Source organism: Palaemon carinicauda, chromosome 15 (assembly GCF_036898095.1).
Source record: "Palaemon carinicauda isolate YSFRI2023 chromosome 15, ASM3689809v2, whole genome shotgun sequence".
Classification (NCBI taxonomy): Eukaryota; Metazoa; Arthropoda; class Malacostraca; order Decapoda; family Palaemonidae; genus Palaemon; species Palaemon carinicauda.
Window position 1 is genome coordinate 13,710,784 of NC_090739.1, and position 13,456 is coordinate 13,724,239.

General features: G+C 31.3%; 1 long non-coding RNA gene across 1 annotated transcript in view; it reads left to right on the top strand.

Annotated features, from left to right (window-relative positions):
• Positions 1-13,456, top strand: part of LOC137654483 (uncharacterized) — a 107,533-nt gene that overhangs the window by 38,343 nt on the left and 55,734 nt on the right. The window contains exon 2 of the long non-coding RNA XR_011046640.1: positions 7,351-7,411. This is a non-coding gene — a long non-coding RNA (uncharacterized lncRNA). The remainder of the gene's footprint in view (positions 1-7,350; positions 7,412-13,456) is intronic.

Genomic DNA, 13,456 nt, shown 5'->3' on the forward strand with positions numbered 1-13,456 from the left:
TAGGTTTGGAAAGTTTTCACAAGCTTATGAATTACAGTCACCGAACAATTCTTTGTTTCATCAAACTTCTAAAAGTCAAATAGAAATTTATACAATGAAAAGACAAAAAAAAAAAAAAACAACAACTTGGTCTTAATTAGCTTCCCTTAACATCATACTCTTTGGAGGCATGAAAATGGAAAAATCAACTTAAGATAATCTATTTTACATCGGTTAATTATAGCCACTATTATTAGTCTTCAGATTTTCGAACCGGTAAGAAACCTGAAGTAAATATAATCGTCAGTAGCTCCTTTGTGTCGCTGTGTCGTGTGTTGTTAAAAGGTAATCTCATGGTTAATCATTATTGATAGAAAAACTGTGCTCTTTTATCCCGGCTTTCCAGAAGTTCACAAAATGTTTAAAGTCATGTCAATAACTAAGTTCTTTTTAATTAGCTAGTTAGTCCGTAACCCGTTCTCTTTAAAACTTTGCATCCTGTCTTGAATACGATGTTTTCAATTTTAGCAATTTGTTACAAATTAGTTTAGTAATTTTGCGGCACTATTTTTAGCCCGTAAAATTATACTTATGGACGGAACAACATTTTGAGCAGAGAAAAATAGTTTTTCCTGTTGTAAATAATTTGCTTTCGCTGAATTTGAACCTATTTTCAACAGCAAATAAACCGTATATCCGTCAGACCGTCTAAGAACGGGGATATCTTTTAGAAATCTAATGGTTTTTGCTCAGCCGTCCGATCGCTTCGCTCGCAGAAAACAAACAAAATGAAGCTCCTATTATTTCTTAATTTAGTTTTTACTTGCATTCAAAATAAATGTAATTTTCGAAGAAAACGAACATTATTCTATAGGAAACCCCCTTCTTCTAGTAGAAAAGCTTTTTCCGTCCGTAATTATAATAAAACCTTTTAGTCTTTTACTATTCCTTCATTCATCTTCCCTTCTTTTATCTAGTTGTCCAGCCTCTCATGCAATAGCATTGGTGCTAAATAGCCTCCTTGGGTCCAAGTACCAGGCCATATGGATCAAATTAAAAAACCCTTCTATCTCTTTAATGTTATTCTAATCTTCCTATATTTTATTTTGCTTCACAGGTTGCTTAAATTCCTCATATTTGGTTTTTTTTTTTATTTATGAAAGTGAATATTATTTATATAAATGTTAGTGTAAATTTTCCTTTTTGTGGTTGAATGTGTAAAGGATATTTATAGTATACTGTATGTGGGGTGTTTATGTCTTACAAAACTATAGTCAATTCTTTTTAGCGTGGCAGATTTACACCAACTCGTAGGGGTGCCCTTTTAGCTCGGAAAAGTTTCCTGGTCGCTGATTGGTTGGACAAGATGCAAATGCGCCTCATTAAAAAAATTTGAGTATAGTATATAATTTTCCACAAAGGCTCCCAATGCTCCACCCATCCCATCCTAGGACCAGTCGATATGACCCAAATTCTGTGCATTCCATATAACATATCCGCATAGGATTGTTTATCCTCAGAGGACTATAATAATACAGTAAAACTGTAGTGGTAAAACTCGTATGTGTGACCCATACTTAAAGAAGGAATCTCCTTAAATGTCTTCCTTAATAACTGCTCATTGTTTGTCTGCTGGCTGACATTAGTTGCTTGAGGACAGATTAGCTGCTTTCAAGTCAGCTCGTGCCTTCACGACCTTACATACATCCAGATTATTATTCAGAACATTTAGAAATAATGCATAATGGGGTTCCACTCAGCTAATAGCGCTGATAGGAGTTCGCCATGGCGGCCATCTTGAAAAGTGGCAGCCATCTTGGATTTTCAGCTGGAGATCGTATTTTTCTTGAAAAGTAGGTCGTGAACGTCATTTGTGCCAAATTTGGTGCTTGTATCATGAAGTGAAAGATTCTTATGAAAATTGAGCCAATCTGCCCCACTATAAGGGCTTATACTCTCTAGAGTCTAGACGTTGCCTGTAGTAAGACCTGTGACCTTTTATCAAAGCATCTATCATCCAATGTCTATGCAGGCTGGCCTACATGGATTGGCCATCTGTAGTAGTCTTTTGAAAAGGCCTGCATTCAAAAATATATATTTTTTTCATTTATCTTGGGTGTATAACTACTATACATTAAATACTAAACACATGTCAAGCATCCTATGCAAGATCAATTTCGCTGTCAGTGTTCCTGTCCGAAACGCCGTGCATACAGTTATTATTATTATTATTATTATTATTATTATTATTATTATTATTATTATTATTATTATTATTATTATTATTATTATTATTATTATTGTAATTATTATTATTATTATTATTATTATTATTTATTATTTATTATTTATTTATAATTATTATTATTATTTTTATTTATTATTATTATTATTATTATTATTATTATTATTTATTATTATTATTATTTATTATTATTATTTATTGTTATTTTTATTATTATTATTATTTGTTATTATTTAATAATAATAATAATAATATTTATATATTATTATTTATTATTATTTATTACTACTTGCTAAGCCACAACCCTAGTTGGAAAAGCAGGATGCTAAAGATCCGAAGGCTCCAACATGGAAAATAGCCCAGTGAGGAAAGGAAATAAGGAAACTATAAGAGAAGTAATCAAAAATTAAATTAAAAGTATTTTAAGAGCAGTAACATTAAAGTATAAATTTGTCTTTAACAGTACTGGATTCTCATACAGGCCTTGAGTTTCCGTGTTCCGTGTTCACCATTAATGACCTCGGCCATAGTAGTTCCCGAGTAGGTTATTTGGTTTTTATTTTTATGGGCCATTGCATTAGCTTTATATCTTGGCCTCCCTATTAGTTAGGTTATAATAAAGTGTATTCAAATCAAGTTCTGTGCCGAGTAAAGTTGCTTACTGTTATTGGGCGTAGAGTATATTATCTGTGAATTACTTCTAATTGGTACACATGTATTCTCCCATGGTATTCGGCTATTTCAAGGAAAAGGTACACATGTATTCTCCCATAGAATTCGGCTATTTCAAGGAAAATAAAAAAAAATCAAACTTAAGGTGTTGTGGTAAACGTAATTACTTTTATTTCTTTAATTCTCACCTATGACAGTTTTGAGGAACGTTAGTATAATTAGAATGTATATTCTATAGACCTTCTATAGACCTTGAGTACAGTAACATAGTTTTGTAGAATGTATGACAATACAGTATGATACAGTATCTGATTGTTTAAGTGTTATTGATATGTGCGGGATAACTCAAATAACAGTTGTGAGAAAACCTGTGATTAGAGATTCGTTTGAATTCTGCCTTCTTGTATTGGTGGCTGTTACCGAGATTTGTGAGGTCAACGGTATGATGCGAAGGTCGTCACGAATAGTAGGTAAATTGTTACTTATGCATATATGTATATGTATATAAATATATGTTTATACATATGCGTATATATGTACTGTGTTAATTTATAGGTGTGTATATGTTATGTTATATATTTTATATATACATTTTATTTATATAATCCAAATACTCGCGCGCGCGCACCACACACACACACACACACACACACACACACACACACACACACATATATATATATTATATATATATATATATATATATATATATATATATATATATATATATATATATATATATATATATATATAAGTATATATATAGTGTGTGTGTGTGTGCATATGATATATATTTTATATACGTATATTTGTACATCTATACATTGTATTTGTGTGTACGACTGCTTAAACAAGAATTTGCTAGAAAAGGAATATTGATCGAGAACAGTAAATTTTCTCAATCAACTATTTTTTTTCCAACAACTCTTGTTAATCCTCGATTCACAGCCTATTACAAAGTGTGGGAAAAACCATGTGAATTACCAATTTCCGGTCACTTGTCAGCACAGTTTTGGCTGTTGCATATCCATGAAGACCAGTGGCGTAGCTGGCTCCATTATGCATGAGGGAACCAGAGTGCTGTCGACCTCCCCCCCCCCCCCCTCCCCCCTCCCCCCTGCAATCGAATAAAAATATGAAATATAAGGAATAACAAAAACGAGCACTTGGAGCCATTCACTTGTTCCATTAGATGAACCTATTTCACTTCAATTACTAATTTGTTGGTTGTTCCATTAGATGAACCTATTTCACTTCAATTACTAATTTGATGGTTGTTCCATTAGATGAACCTATTTCACTTCAATTACCAATTTGCTGGTTGTTCCATTAGATGAACCTATTTCACTTCAATTACTAATTTGTTGGTTGTTCCATTAGATGAACCTATTTCACTTCAATTACTCATTTGTTGGTTGTTCCATTAGATGAACCTATTTCACTTTAATTACGCATTTGTTGGTTGTGGTGGCCTTCTGGAAACGTCCCTGCCTGGCGATCGCCGGCCTGGGATTCGAGTCCCTCTCAGTCTCTATTGCTTCTTGTAGTAACTGCAACCTCACCATCCTTATAAGCCAAGAATGGGTGGTTTAGAGAAGCCTATAGGTCTACCTGCTTAGTCATCAGCAGTTATTTCCTGACCCTCCCTGGTCCTTGCTGGGGTGGACAGTGGTTTTGTGTGCTGATCACATGTATATATGGTCAGTCTCTAGGCTAGGGCATTGTCCTGCTATCTGGGGCAATGTCACTGTCCTTTACCTTTACCATTCTTGATAGCCTTTAAAGTTAAACATTTAAACCTTCCCCACGCTTCGCTTTAGATTTTAGAACGTGCAATGAAGATGAAGAACCCACTAAGTTAAGCTGACACTTTTTGTAGAATTATTTGGATAAGTCCATATTTACTGACATATCCAAAGTATTGTAAAATCAGTCAAAGATATAGTTTTCTTTGAAACCAGCCCATATCAGGTTAGAGCTTATTGTACAATTCTGGGATTACATTCGTGACATATTTAGATTACCAAGTGTAGGTTCATCTACTTGGTTTAATTTATATTCTGATTTTAGATTGTATTAATAGTGTAGTTATTACCAGATTTTTATATGATAGTTTTAATGGTTTAGTAGACATATCGGAGATTTCGCATGTTATTAGATAAAGGCCAGTTTAACCAAAAAAAAAAAAAAAAAAAAAAAAAAAAAAAAAAAAAAAAAAAAATGAATTCTTATCATCATAGTCTTTTTGTAATGTCTTTATTTTTTTTACGCATTGGCTTCCTTTATGTGAATTCACCAACGATACTGCATTTAGCTACTCTTTATTTAGCTCATAACTCTAAAAAGGTCTCTCAGATACAAAAGGCCTTGTACGTAAAAACTCACATTTCTATCTTCATTTTCTTTTTCATTAATTAATGCTCGAAGCTGAGGTTGGGTGTACCCCATATCACACTGACATTTATCAATAATTAGGAGTCCTTGGTAATTATTAATGACTTGGCTTAATTATTGAGTAGGTCTTGTAACATTCACTGGAGAGTTTGATTTGCTATTATTGAGGCAGTTATGATAATATATTATTGTGATTGAAGTTATAAGCTGAAACCTTTATAAAGGATACCGGTATTTATTATTATTATTATTATTATTATTATTATTATTATTATTATTATTATTATTATTATTATTATTATTATTATAAACAGGAAATTTGGTGAAGGAATTTCACTTGATGTTTTTATATTCAAGTTTCACACATCTCCCCTTAGATGAAGCCATGTGTGTATATATATATATATATATATATATATATATATATATATATATATATATATATATATATATATATATATATATATATATATAGTGTGTGTGTGTATATATATATATATATATATATATATATATATATATATATATATATATATATATATATATATATATATATATATAGATAGATAGATAGATAGATAGATAGATATGAATAAGGGATGTTTTTATTTTCTATAGTTATTTTCTTTAGGTAACAATGTCCTACTATCACCATACTCAAAATTTGATAGTCATATTAAGATGGTTATAATTTAAAGTTTATTTCTCTCTTTGATTCTATGATAGTTTTCTTTATTTGGATTTTGATATACTCAATTATCTATATACCTCAGTTTAGTCTGTTATTTGAAAATGTTCATTTCTACATGAATTTGTTTTAGTAGTTTATTTCCCGAACAAAAATGAAGTAGAAATGAAATCGCTAAGGAAATAAATACTAGCGATGTATTTTGCACAGTTATTACAATTCAGGAAAAAATATAGGTCTACTGACAATGTATTTATTTTACTGACAATGTATTTATTTTACTGACGAAATATTTATTTTACTGACAATGTATTTATTTTACTGACAATGTATTTATTTTATTGACAATGTATTCATTTTACTGACGAAATATTTATTTTACTGACGAAATATTTATTTTACTGACAATGTATTTACTTTATTGACAATGTAATTATTTTACTGACAATGTATTTATTTTACTGACGAAATATTTATTTTACTAACAATGTATTTATTTTATTGATAATGTATTTATTTTACTGAGTGTATTTATTTTACTGACAATGTATTTATCCTACATAAGATATTCTCTCTCTGATACTCTTATCATAATTTCCTTCTTTTTGTAACATGCATGATGATGTTACCATTTCATTTACTATAACCTAATGCAGAAATATGATTCGGTAATATTAATTACAGAGTAAAATTATCACAATTTTACTATTTGCTCACGTAAGCTGAAAGGTGGAGTGAGCTTTTGTTTTAGATGCATTTGTTCTCCGTATTCATTTAGATTTTATGTATACCACTTATATACACTATATATATATATATATATATATATATATATATATATATATATATATATATTATATATATATATATATATTATATATAATGTATGTATATATTTATGCATATATGTATATATATATATATATATATATATATATATATATATATATATATATATATATATATATATATATATATATAACATATATATGTATATGTATTGTATATATATATGTTGCTTCCAAAATAGGACCCCAGAGTCTTTAAATTCTAATATTCATGGAGTTTATAATTTTTTTTTTCAAATAAACAAGTACTCATTCATTGAGAATTCATGTTTATTCAAATTATAATCTCATTGACAGGTGGCAGCAAAATAACCCCAAGATTTTCTGTAGGAATATATGAATATATAGGTGACCGTATTTATCGAGCCAAATATTTTGCAACCTTTCATAACAAAGATTTTTTAAATTTATGACTTGTAAAATATGAAAGAAAATAATAGAATAATTAGCAAATCGTGTCTAATACTCTTGATTGTATTTTTCAAGTTTTTTTTTTCACTTTTTTAACTACGTTTTTCTTTCAGATGAAGATAGCGTGGGATACGAGGTGCTTTTTTCGTTAAAGGACAAATTTGAAAGTTTTATGTAAGTATTTTTTAATTGTGTTCTTAAATTTTTATTGTGGTTAAGTAATGTTTTACATAGATTAGAAGAACACTTATGTTCGTCTGTTGATGGAAAACAATTAATGCTTTATGCTTTCTAAGTTGTAAAAATCAATCGGATTAATGTCGCTAATACTTAAAAAAAAGTTGCCAATCTGAGAGAGAGAGAGAGAGAGAGAGAGAGAGAGAGAGAGAGAGAGAGAGAGAGAGAGAGAGAGAGAGAGAGAGAGAGATATAAGTAACTGGCCAAATTAAGTTTTAATTATATTGTCAACATGGCTTTCCACCGAGAGATTATTAATTGCATTAGTTTAAATATATCTAGATTCATTATTTTCTTATCTTATTTTATTAAATTGAATACTTATGATGAAGATTCAAAGTTTATAGAGTAACGTAAATATCTTCAAATCTGTGATACATGGTGTAGTACGAGGTGCAATGTCTGTGCAGTGATCCTTTTCCCTCTAGCTGCAATTACTTCATATCCAATTTTACCTCCGTTCTTGCTTCCTTCCTTCTTGCTTGCTTACTACTTTATTCCTTCCTTCCTGCTTCATTCCTCCTTGGTTCATTCCTCCTTTCTTCATTCCTTCTTGCTTGCTTACTACTTTATTCCTTCCTTCTTGCTTCATTCCCTCTTGCTTCATTCCCTCTTGCTTCATTCCTTCTTGTTTCATTCCTTCCTTCTTCATTCCTTCTTGCTTCATTCCTTCTTGCTTTATTCCTTCCTGTTTACTTCCTCTCTTCTTCCTTCCTTCCTTCCTTCCTTCCTTCCTTCCTTCCTTCCTTCCTTCCTGTCCAAACTCTTCTAACTTCAAATTCATAGTTGCAACTTGGGTGCTGAATGACCTCGCTGGCCCCAGTACCGGGCAATATAGCCTACATAAATCCACTTTTTTGTAATTCTAGGAAAATTATTCCCATTGAAAATATAAAAATTATTGAATTTAAAACTACAATATATGAAAATAGAATGTATCTGATTTTAAAAATTGGGTTGTGCAAAAATGTATGAAAAGATTTAGTATTGATAAAGCAAAAAAAAATGTTTACTTCACCATATGTAAAATGAAAATCTCCGAACTAATTTCATAGTTTTGAAATTTCTGAAAATAAATCTCTTAAGTTAATGGAGAATGGATAAAGTTTATACAGTAGTCACCGATAACATTGACAGCGCCGTAGTTTCACTTGAATTGGTAAAATACTTTCAGAAGAAACGGTGATAGTTTAATTTAATTAAAACTTTAGAACAGAGTTTTCATGGTGATTTCCATAATGAATTCGTTACCATAATGACATTGGGACGTCAATTTTTTTTCGGTAATAGTATTAGTACAGTGACAAGGTTTTTTTTTTTTTTTTTTACCTGAATTGATGAAGTACAATTTTTTTTTTTTTTTTTTTTTTTTGATAAAGCACTATGATTTTATAATAGAAATAAGAAACTATGGAATTTAATACACAAACAAATGGTACCACAAGATCCATATAGATCTTGCACATGTATATATAAAAAATTTTAAAAGCAACTTCATTTTTACTCTTCCAGTGAGTTTATGAAAATGTGGAGATATGTGTTGGTGATTACATATCCATGTATGGTTATTTATTTCATCATCATCATCATCTCCTACGCCTTTTGACGCAAAGGGCCTCAGATAGATTTCACCAGTCATCTCTATTTTGAACTTTTAAATCAATACTTCTCCCTTCATCATCTGATTCGCGCTTCATAGTCCTGAGCCATGTAGGCCTGGGTCTTCCAACTCTTCTAGTGCCTTGTGGAGCCCAGCTGAACGTTTGGTGAGCTAATATCTCTTGGGGAGTACGAAGAGCATGCTCAAACTATCTCCATTTACCCCTCATCTTACCTCATCCACACACTATGGCACTTGAGTAATCTCTCTTAAAGTTTCATTTCTAATTCTGCCCTGCCATTTAACTCCCAATCTTTTTCTGTGGGCTTTGGTTTCAAATCTACAAAATCTGTTGAATATTGTTTCATAGTCATACCACGACTCATGCCCCTACTGTAACATTGATCTCCCTAAACTAATATACAGCCTGATATTTATATGTAATTTCAGGCGATTTAATTTCCAAATTTTACCTAACCTAGCCATTGTCTGATTTGCTTTTTTTCAGTCATTCATTGAACATTTTACATTTTGGGCTTATGCGGAGACAGATAAGTTACAACCATACTTGTCACAAAGCAGTATTATGTAAAGGGAATTGATAATTTTTTTAAAGGCAGTCACTCCTTTTCAAGTAAGAAAGGCTGAAGATTCATTTTAAACATCTGCCTTATGTAGTATAGATTTAAATGTGTCCTCCCCGTAGAGGATGTGGCCACATGAGGGGTCTAGATTACATATGGTTGTATATGAATGCTTTCTTTTGTAGTTTTTTTTATTGTAAAAGGGGGTTAATATAGAATCCTTTTAATGTAAGCTAATATACAAACATTTTAATGTAGTGTAGATTTAAATTAATTTCAAGCCATAGTCATATGGACCAGGATTGGGCCTTAGTAGTGTGTTCAGATATTTACATAAGGAAAATAGTAATCAAATACGTTTTAGTATAGCTATTTGACTCAATCAGCAGTGTGGTCTATGGTCTCATATTGTCAGTCATTTGTTCAACAATTTTTGCTCATCTTGGTGCCGTAGCAATGTTACGTCTTCTGCATAACCTCACAAAATGTGGGATCTCTTGAAATCCTTCAAAGTTACATACCATTCAATCCCACTTATTTTCATTTTAGTTATTTTCTATTATGCTTTATACCCAAATATTATTATTATTATTATTATTATTATTATTATTATTATTATTATTATTATTATTATTACTACTACTACTACTACTACTACTACTACTACTACTACTACTACTACTACTACTACTACTACCTAAGCTAAAACCCTAGTTTGAAAAGCATGATGCTGTAAGACCAAGAGGCTCCAACAGGGAAAATAGCCCTGTGAGGAAAGGAAACAAGGAAAATGAAATATTTTAAAAACAGTAACAATATTAAAATAAATATTTCCTGAATAAACTATAAAAACTCGAAGAGAAATACGATAGATAGTGTGCCCAAGTGTACCCTCAAGCAAGAGAACTCTAACCCAAGACAGTGAAAGACCATGGTACAGAGGCTATGGCACTACCAAAGACTAGAGATTAGGGTAGTACGTCCTATCAGATGGACTACAATAAAAATGCCTTCCAATTTTTTGGTATTTAAAAGCAATATTTTTTATTATACTCAAGTTCCATTCAAATTTCAATATTATCGGTTTCTTCGTCGTGCTTATCGAAAAAACTGGAAATTTCCTGTGTCATTAATTCTACACCAGATCAGGATCATGTCTTTGAGAACTGGCAAAACTCCCATTACTGAAACAAACTTTGACCATATATTTTGGATCGAGATATTGCTACATACTGGAGGCATCATTGTTTCCAAGATGTTATTTTTCTTTTTATAAAAATTTACTGAATTTTTTTAAATGGATTTTACTATTTTACCATTTGTTTTCATGCAAGGTTTGGTTATTGATTTATTAGATTCCCCATTTATCGGGGACAATGTTTAAGAGTAATAACTTGTGTTTAATTTAATCAATCATCAGATAATCGTATATATGGGGAAGATGGAAGAAATATTATGTTTATATTGTTTTTTTACGAAATAAATTAAGAAAATAATTACTATCCCTCAATGTTTCGGAATGTGGAATTACCTTTTTATCTCATTTATTTACACCAATCAGCTTTGTCTGATGCATAAAATAGGAGTTGCTCGGTTGCCAGGAAGATATTTTGTTGGAAAAAATTATTACATAGCTTATTTCCAGTGTTACAATAAGAATTATAGAAAAGTGTTGTCGGAAACCACCAAACTTTTTTTTTTCCTCATTTATAATTCCAAGATGATAAATTTATTTATGTACTTAGTCAATATTATGCTTAGGCATAATGGAATATCTCAACCTTAGAACAAAACATAATTGAAACAAAATTTGAAGATGTTATCATTCCTGTAAGATGATGATGACATATGAAAAGCTAAGTTACGGTTGGACACAGGAATTCCTGGTACACCTCGCTCCAAAGAAGTGCACCCAATGACACCCTTACTGCACGGCAAGATCATGTGTTTATCTCTGCCCATCACCTCTGCCATCTATCCCTATACGATCTATTTGGTTATTCGCCAAGAAGTAAGGGTGTAACATGGTACACTTCTTCAGAGTGAGGTGTGCCAGGGACTCCTGTCACCAGCTGTATATTACTCATTCTTCTTCTCAGCTTAGTCCTGCTACTGAGCAGGGGTTACTTTTTTGGGCAAGCAGCTTCCATCTACGTCAGTTGTGTGCTTCCATTTTAACTCCCTTTTCTCTCAAGTCTTCTCCTACAATTTCTCCACCTTTCTTGGTCAACCTCTTCTTCTACCCAGCACGCCAATCACTATGGCATTCCTTCCAAAATGGTCTTCCTCCTTTGTTAGTAGGTGTCTAAACATCTCGGTCTCTTCTCCACTTTCTTTTGATAGTTCAACCACCATTGTCATCCCTTATATATGCTCATTTATAATCCAATCATCCCGTATTACACCAGACATCCATGTAGCATTCTTATTTCTGCTAGGTCTGTTTTCTTCTATTTCTGTCAAAATTTTTATTTCAGTGCCACAAAGTATAGTTGACTATACCAGGCTGTCATCCAGTTGTTCCAAACCTGTTTTTATTCTTTATTTTACTTCCTCATCCATTCTCTCCTTAGCCTTTGCTATAGACCCTAAGTTTACATGTACACCCATATTCTGTCTTTGGGCTGCTTCTCCTCATTCCTCAATCCTCCACCAATGTTCCCCACCTCATCTATATCATCTTATGAACAACCCACTTACCTTTAAAAATATTTATCAATATACTTTTTTCTCACTCTGGTAAATTTCTCAATTTTGAAGATGTGATACACCTTTAATGCATTTTCTAAATTTTATCAAGAATAGAAAAATTTGAAACTTTGATCTGTTTTGGTATGATTCAAGTGACGTTAATGGATAGAGTTGGTTATTAATTATAACAGTTACTGTTTTGTATGTTTTGGAAAACTGCTGTGTTGTCAATGTTTCTCAGTGGGCTGACATATTCTTCCACAAATCCAGGCTTTTCCATCACTTAGTTAAATGCTTATATTTATTATCTTGATGTGTGGATAGTTTAGCTCTTTATATCAAAAGTAACGAAGTAAATAATCTTTATTTTAAGTTTAGGGGTTTCACTTGTCTCTTTTAATTTATTTCAGAGTACATTTTTCTGGCTCAAGATTTCCTGATACTAATTTCCATAAAGGCAAATTTATCTTGCCAGATAAAATACCAGACAGCAAGTGTTAGTGTTTTGCTTTTGATCAGAAAAAATTTAAATTAGGTGAGTGTTGTTGAATGTTAAGTTCCAAACACTAAACATTGTCCGTCTATTCAAAATAGCTTGATACTTTTGGTATGGACTAAAAAATAACTGATTTTCAACAGTATACAGTTTTATCTCTGGCAATTAATTTATGACCCAACTACATTTAGCAGAAATGCATCTCGAGCCTTTCATTCTTTTCTTGGATAGCAAAGGATTGTTGTCTGGTCTAACTTCATGTGCAAAATATATTAGTGTTTTTTTACTGTACTGTACTGTACTATGGACATGACTTTGATTCTCTTTACCTAATTTATTACAAGTAGTCACAGAGGTTAGATTTTAGAGTTATTATTAAATTGATCATGCTATTACCTGGACTCTGCTTTTCTGACATAAAGCTAAATATATGAAATCTTTTGACTAACTGAAGGTTTTCTTGTTAAATATCATTGTGTTAGTTGTACTCAGCTTGGAATTGGCTTAATGAATACATACTATATTTATGCAGCTGCTTCTTTTCATAAGCTTGAAATCCTCAACTCAATGAATGATAAAAGAATCTGGAGAGTCCCATGTTCATCTATGTC